The sequence below is a fragment of the Ahaetulla prasina genome, unplaced genomic scaffold, assembly GCF_028640845.1.
Source record: "Ahaetulla prasina isolate Xishuangbanna unplaced genomic scaffold, ASM2864084v1 Contig386, whole genome shotgun sequence".
Classification (NCBI taxonomy): Eukaryota; Metazoa; Chordata; class Lepidosauria; order Squamata; family Colubridae; genus Ahaetulla; species Ahaetulla prasina.
Window position 1 is genome coordinate 1 of NW_026682160.1, and position 7,858 is coordinate 7,858.

The following is a 7,858-nucleotide window of genomic DNA, read 5'->3' on the forward strand; positions in this document are numbered from 1 at the left end:
TCGTTCAATCTGAAATCCTGGAATGTTCAGGCTGCTATCTTCAATTGATTCATTTAACCAGGTTTCAGAGAAGCATAGGACTGCTGAATTGCGAAAATCAGAATAGTATTTGTTTAAGAGGAGTATTTCATCCATCTTATTTGCAAGTGAAGATACATTTGTTAGGAAAATTGAAGGCAGAGGAGGTTTAACACAATTTCTTAATCTGTTTAAGATCCCAGCTCGTTTACCTCTATTCCTCGCTTCCGTTGTTTGCCTTTTTGGTAATCCATGGCTCCGTGGGAATTGCCTCCTTCTGTGTTAGAATCTCCTCCGTGTTTGTAAAGACAGGCGGGGTGAGATTAAAGCTGCTCCTTGAAGAAATGTTGCTTAGTTTTTTAGATGGTCTCGTGAATAGGAAATGTTATGTCCCCCTCGCCTCCGCCCCAACGATGGCTTAATTAGCCAGCCCTTACCAGCTCTGGCAGCAAAAGAGCCAGCGTCTGCCAAGAGCCCTCGTTAGCTGCCAAGACGCTGGTGAGTCACAACCTTCAGCTCTAGTCAATCCGTGGATTTGCCTGATACAAAGAGACACGCCAGCTCTTGCTGCCTTTTATATCCTGTGGGGTGTGGCTCCATGACTCAGCACTTCCTCCAATGCTTCTGTTGTTCCCTTCTCTCTTGCCTACGAAACTTAGGATTCAGCCAAGCCTGATTGCTGTCAGCTGGGGCTGCAGGTGTGGCCTGGGGGGGGGAAAGAGTCAGGGGAAGGAGGCCTCGTTATCTCTTATACCTGGCCTGCTTCTGGCTCCTGGAGCTGAGCCAGGGAGGCCGGTGCTTCCGCGGTAAGTCCTGACGGCCCTTCCCACTCACTGTCCAAGTCACTTTCTGGCAGCAGGCCCGGCTCCGAGCCACTTTCTGGCAGGCCCGGCTCGAGCCACTTTCAGGCATGGAGCCAGGTTCGGGGCGGAGCCACAACAGGAAATCCGTGAGTGAGTCGCAGAGAACAATTAGAAATAAAGAAACCATTAGAGAGCATTTCACCGAGGCAGCTTTCGTCGGGGGCCATCTTGGGAAGAAAATTAATTTCCTCTTCTCTTGCTTCAAACCTTCTGAGGATAGGAGACTTTTATGGAACAGTGGTAGTTACCACAGAAGAAGATTCCTGTGTATTAATGGAAAGGCTTTGTTATACATAGACATTTAAATAGGATCTACCGTGACCTCTGATAGCTGTCTACAGTGTCTTTTGCTGTTCCTCACTGGTTAGAAAATAGAAGCTTAAAGGGATGGCAACTTTTCAGTAGTAATGATTCCTGTGTATTTGGCTCTTCCCAAGATTTAAACAAGAGGATACGGTTGTGTGCTTGCAGAAATCCTGACCTTCCTAGACATAGACTTTTGAAAAAGCATTTGTCAGGAACTAGCAATCAATTAATAGTTTCTCCTTGACTCTTCAGGCCATGTGGTTAGTGCTGCTGACTCCAAGACATCAGTAGGCTTTGTGAATTATAGAGCTTTATACCCATTTGAAGCCAGGAATCAAGATGAGATAAGCTTCCATACTGGAGATATTATTGAGGTAAATTATCATTTTTGAATACTAAATAAATAATTTAACCCCAAATAATTTTGTTTTTTTCTTTACAAAATGCACCAACTGACACATAGCAGAATTAAACCATATTTGTAAACAAGTTAAAAAAAATTACATTTGATTATTTTTTTCTTTTTCTTTCCAGGTTGCTGAGAAAACTGAAGGAGAACCTGGCTGGTTATATGGACATTTTCAAGGACATTTTGGCTGGTTTCCATGCAATTATGTAGAGAAAATGCCTGAAAATGAAAAAGCTGTTTCACCTCCCAAGAAAGCCTTACTTCCTCCTACAGTCACTGTACCAGCTACTTCAGTTCCTCTAGAGTAAATATAAATTTATGTATTCAATGTCAGCTTTGGAAGCCATACTAAGCCGAAGGCTTCCACATGCTGCCACTTTCTTCGGTATGGGAAAGTAGGAGAGGGGGGGTGAGGGTACAAGGGGCTATTAGATGTAACATTTTTCCTGCTAGTCAAGGTCAGGCTGGGCTCACATTTGGAGGAGGGGTGGCCAGAGTGATGCTTCGACATGGGACGGTTGAGGATTGGAACATGTGACCAGCAGAGGGGTCATGAGGGTGGAGATTTTGGAGTTTGAATTGCTGAGGGAGGAATCCGAATCCCCAGTTTAGGTTTTCATCCGACTGTGCCAGTTTACCTATGCTAGTAAAAGAACTTTGAAAGATGTTGGCTTCGGAGTCTTTTCTGCAGGAGGAATTTTCTGGAACGCTGACATTCAACTTATTTGGTGACTGGCTGGCTAAGAATAATAACCTAACACACACATACACACACACACACACAAATAGGTAATCAGTAGCTGAGATTAAAAAATAACCATTAATACAATACAGATATTACAGATTGTATATAGATAATACAATACAATAAAACTATTTCACAGTCAATGCACCACCATCACAAATTTTTAATTTGACATAATATAACAACATAATATAAGACGCGATGGCTTAGTGGGTAAGACATTGAGCTTGTCAATCAAACGGTCGGCAGTTCTGCGGTTCGAATCCCTAGTGCCGCATAATGGGGTGAGCTCCCGTTACTTGTCCCAGCTTTTGCCAACCTAGCAGTTCGAAAGCACGTAAAAAATGCAAGTACAAAAATAGGGAACACCTTTGGTGGGAAGGTAACAGTGTTCTGTGCGCCTTTGGCGTTGAGTCATGCCGGCCACATGACCACGGAGATATCTTCGGACAGCATTGGCTCTTCGGCTTTGAAACAGAGATGAGCACCGCCCCCTAGAGTCGGGAATTACTAGCACGTATGTGTGAGCGGAACCTTTACCTTTTACCTTTAAGAGCAGCTGATCTCCGTTCCAGTTTAAAAATGTAAATGTATTTCTACTGTGTTTTGATGTTAAATGAATTAAAAATGATAATAATTGGAGGGTCCATCAGCATGCAAAAGGTTTCCAAGTTGATTTCAAGAATTTCTCTTTTTCTGCACAGTAAGAATTCCTTAACCATTGCAGAAGCTATGAATTATAAAGACATCCCTAATATGTCCTTTCTGGGAGATCTTAAACATTATTTGGCTAGTTGCTATGATAGTTTTACCTATTGGATTTTATTAAAAGTAATTCCCTTATGTATATGTTTTGATCTTGCAGAGTACATTCATCCAGTAAACCAGCAGATGAAGCAGAATACCAAAATGTATCTTTTGCAAATTTAAATGCTAGCTCATGGCAGAAAAAGTCTGCCTTTACTACTGTTTCCCAGGATCTGTTTCTCCCATCCATGGACAGGTATGTTCTTGGTACAAAATGGAACTGTTGGCACAGGGTTCGAGCATCAATATGTCAAGGACACGGCACATAGGTTCTGTACTTTATTTTATATTTTTGATTTTGTCATTAAATGTATATTTGGGGTTGACTTTTCTTTGGGGAGCTCATTTTATTTTATGATGCTGTTATTAATGGCCCAAAGTTTTTGGAAATGAACAATCTACATATGAAACACATAAATATGTAAATAACTAAAATATTATATTGCTATAACCGTCCAATTTGTAGCATTCATCTAGAAAATGTATATTCCATGAAAATTACTCTGTATTCTCTTTCATATAATATAAAACATTATATACAAGAAATACATAATGGTAACCTGCATAATTGGCTAGTTGTTGGTTTATGAAAGGTTATCCTGTCTACCACACAAATTTTCAAGGTAGTTTACCAAACCTTGTCCTGCTTGATTCTATTTTATTGAAAATGTTCCATAATTCAATTGGAATTTGTAGGCAAGACAATAGATTTTTTTTAAAAAAAAACTTATTTATGGGCAAATATGTAGGGAGATTCTCGGTTATCCAAGTCACCATTGTTCCAAAAGTGCTTTTTCAAGAGGCAAATGGACTTTTTTGTTTTTCTTTGAAGACATTTTGCTTCTCGTCCAAGCTTTTTCAGCTCTTGTGGTTAACAAACTACATTACCCATAAAAGACACTTTTAATCTATTTTAATAGGTACTTTAAAAGATGGTAATAGATATAAGTATTTCTAGTTAAGTGATGGAGTTATTCATTTTTTCTAGAGTACCCCAGATCAATTGCAGTATATTCCAAATGTGCTTCTTCCAAAGTAGAGCTGCTAGTTTGTTTTAAATTATCATTTGTATGTTTTTGGAGTGAACATATTTTAGTAGATATTTTGTGTCTTTAAAACTTGCATGGCTGGCATTAACATACTACCTACCTTTGACAGGGACAAATGGTAGAAAACATAAAAGCACAAGCACTTTGCTCTTGGACTGCAAAAAAAGATAATCACTTAAACTTTTCAAGAAATGACATAATTACTGTGCTGGAGCAGCAAGAAAATTGGTGGTATGGAGAAGCTGGTAAAGGAAGAGGATGGTTTCCCAAATCCTATGTGAAGATTTTGCCTGGAAATGAATGCCAAAGAGAGGAGTAAGTAAGGCTGTCAGAATATTTGAACTGAAACTATTGGCAAAATACATGTGGTTTGTGTACAGGATGAATAGAAGACATTGGTTGAGATTTGGAGGGATTCATATTGACAGTCTCTGTTTCCCCACAGATGATTTTTCAACATGTCTGTCTTTAAACTTCACTGGCTTTGAATATTAGTTTTAGAATTAAGAACAGTTGCACAGATCATTTTATTCTCTTTTTAACTGTTCATATATTATATTTCCAAATTTTTAGATAAATTCAGAATTTTTAAAATGAAGTTTGAAATTGAGAAATATATTTGGAAGAACCCTTTTACCAGATCAGTGGTTTTACCTTAACAAATATCATCTTCACACAAAACTTAGAATTCTTATTTCCCTTCCTTTCTTACATTTGTGTTCTTATTAATGCCTTCTGCTGATGGGCTTGTAGGAAATCACCCAACTTTAAACCATGGATTCCAATTATGGCTTATTTTAACAAATCAGAATTAATATTAACACCAAACTATAGCTAGTGTGAAACAAATGCTTCACTTTGAATCCACCCTAAGGGTAGGATGGGGAGGGCTACAGTATATGAGAAGAGAAAGAGATGAGGATCTATCTCATCATGAATTGACGTGATGAATTGATACTTTCCAGTATTTTCAAGCATCTCTAAGTTTGAATAACTGATTATGGAAAAATAACTAACTTAATTATTTCTTCTGCAGACCCGAAGCTGTTTATGCAGTTATAAAGAATCCTCCCACATCAACTTGTGTTTCAGGTGAGAGTAAGACCTGCATTTAAGCACTCTGATTCTTAAATCTTTGAATGAGTGTATGTGTCTCAAGGAATAAAGAACATGCATAGTACTGCTCAGGGTTTCAGACACCCATGCTACAGCACTAACATATTTGTCCAATACTATAAATGTTCTGAGATAAATATTTGTAATAAGAGAGAAAAGCCTTTTATTCTGGTCTCCATATATTTTACCTGAAGAGTGTACTCTGAATATTTTAATAAAATAATTTCATTAAAATGGTTAAATGCAGGTTAAATTGTGACACATGATAAGAAATTAACATGCTGGATTTGAAGAAGTTAAGCTAAGCACAGTATTCAAACTCTCATCTGCTAACCAGTATTAACTTAAGTGAAATATAAATATGCTTTGCAAAAGCAATGCTATACTTGCAAATACCAAAATGTGCAGTGTATATGTGTGTGATGAGTATGTTTATATCTTTTCCTCCGTTAGTAAGCTACACTACAAATCACAGTAGATAGCATCATATTTGTAATTTTCTGCCATGCTAGACCTGGATACATGAAGGGACACTACACACTGCCAACAACTGGTATAAGATGTCTGAATATGAGAGGAATATGTTCATGTGTGATTGCTATTGCAGTATTACATTTTGACTTGATTTTTCTGTCATTAAGAAAGGTATCTATAATTTCCTTTGTGCCTGATGTTACCTGAGCATTAGTCAAAGATTTTGAAGTAGAAAGGATTATATGAATCAGTGTTTTACAATTTTTAGTCATATACAGCTTTACTACATGACTGAATTTTTCTCTACCTTTTCAGAATATATAGCACTATATCCTTATTCAAGTTCTGAGCATGGTGATTTAACTTTCACTGAAGGTGAAGAAATAGTAGTGAGTCAGAAAGATGGGGAATGGTGGACTGGAAGAATTGGTGATAGAAGTGGAATCTTTCCTTCAAACTATGTCAAACCAAAGGATCATGATGTAAGACTTCCAAAGTATTCTGCTTTTAGGATTTCCTTTTTTCCAGTTAGAGATTCAGGATTTCAAGATGAAAACTGAGACTGTTGCAGGGATACTGGTACAAGCCCAGGGAAATGTAATAGGAAAGAATTCAGCTTTGTCTCAGAGAATAAATATTGTCCATTCTGATGGCACTTGTGGCCAGGGAATAAAAGGCAGGGATGATGGGAGGAGGCAGAATTTGTTGCAGAAAAAATTGATTTTAGATTTTCTAACATCGTGTTATGCTTCAAAAATGGTTACTTGCAATAAAAATTTAAAAAGTTTAATTTTAAAAAATTAAACTTAGGCTCCCAATTGTTTGTTCTTTCTTGTAGACTTCTCCTACAGCTAGCAAAACAGGAGCATTAAATAAAAAACCTGGTGAGTATTACTGATATTTTTGTGTTCTTCTATATTATAACCATTCATTTTACACTGATACATATTTCTCTTTAGAAATTGCTCAAGTTACAACAGCCTACGCTGCATCAGGAACGGAACAGCTGAGTCTTGCTCCTGGACAGCTGATTGTAATTTTGAAGAAAAATTCTAGTGGATGGTGGCAGGGAGAACTACAGGTAATAGAGTAGAAGGTTTCTCTGACTGGATATCATGTTTCTTATCTAGATGAGCAAATTATGTCTGTAAAAATACTTGTTGCTAAAAAAATATTTTGAGCAAAACTGCATTTATTTCAAGAAGAAAAAAATCTATAAAAAAGGAGACCTCATTGATTGGTTGGTTGATTGATTATTGAAATCAAAAGCAATATATAGTAGTTAAATATAAATGAAAACAAGGAATAAGCAAGTAGACATATCAAGCACTTATCTACAAAAACCTAAATCTGCATCCCTTTTGCATCATCTACTGTTGAGAAGAATGTATCACTCTTCCTCCTTATGAATCCACAAGTAGAAAAAGAACACATTTTCTTAATCCAGTGTCCCAAAATGTATGAATATTGAAGGTATTAAATCTGAGACTGTAGTTATGTGGTACAGAGGCTAGCTAGAGCAAGAAAGCATGAGCAAGAAAACACTGCCAATCTGAGCACAGGTAAAAGTGTGCAAGTAAAAGGACATTAGATTTTGGATTGCCAATTATGTTTTTCAGGCAAGAGGGAAAAAAAGACAAAAAGGATGGTTTCCTGCTACTCATGTGAAACTGTTGGGTCCCAGCAATGAAAAGACTATGCCAGCTGTTCATCCAGGTGAGCAATTAAAGCTTATTTCTGATTGGTGGCCAAGTTCATACTTTATGATAAAACCAAAGTGTTTGGGGTTTTTTTTTTAGCTTAGCATACTGTGTGACTTCATCCATTGTAATTTGTAATCTATAGTTTATGACTTAGATTCATGTGGGAATCCACACAATTGTGATATATTCAATAAACTACAGATTCTCATAGTTTTATGTGCTAGCCATAAAATGGGTATTATTTTCATTTTTATTCTTTTGTTTGTGGTTATATTGATTGATTTTCTTAGACTTCCCTTCCCAATATGTGTGTGCTTCTCTTCAGATTTTACATAAAACCATTGATATGTAGAGTTACGACAAAATCA

At 37.1% G+C, this 7,858-nt stretch overlaps 1 pseudogene; it reads left to right on the forward strand.

The window, feature by feature from the left end:
• Positions 1-1,135: 1,135 nt before the first annotated feature.
• Positions 1,136-7,601, forward strand: LOC131187346 (intersectin-2-like; annotated as a pseudogene).
• Positions 7,602-7,858: the final 257 nt, after the last annotated feature.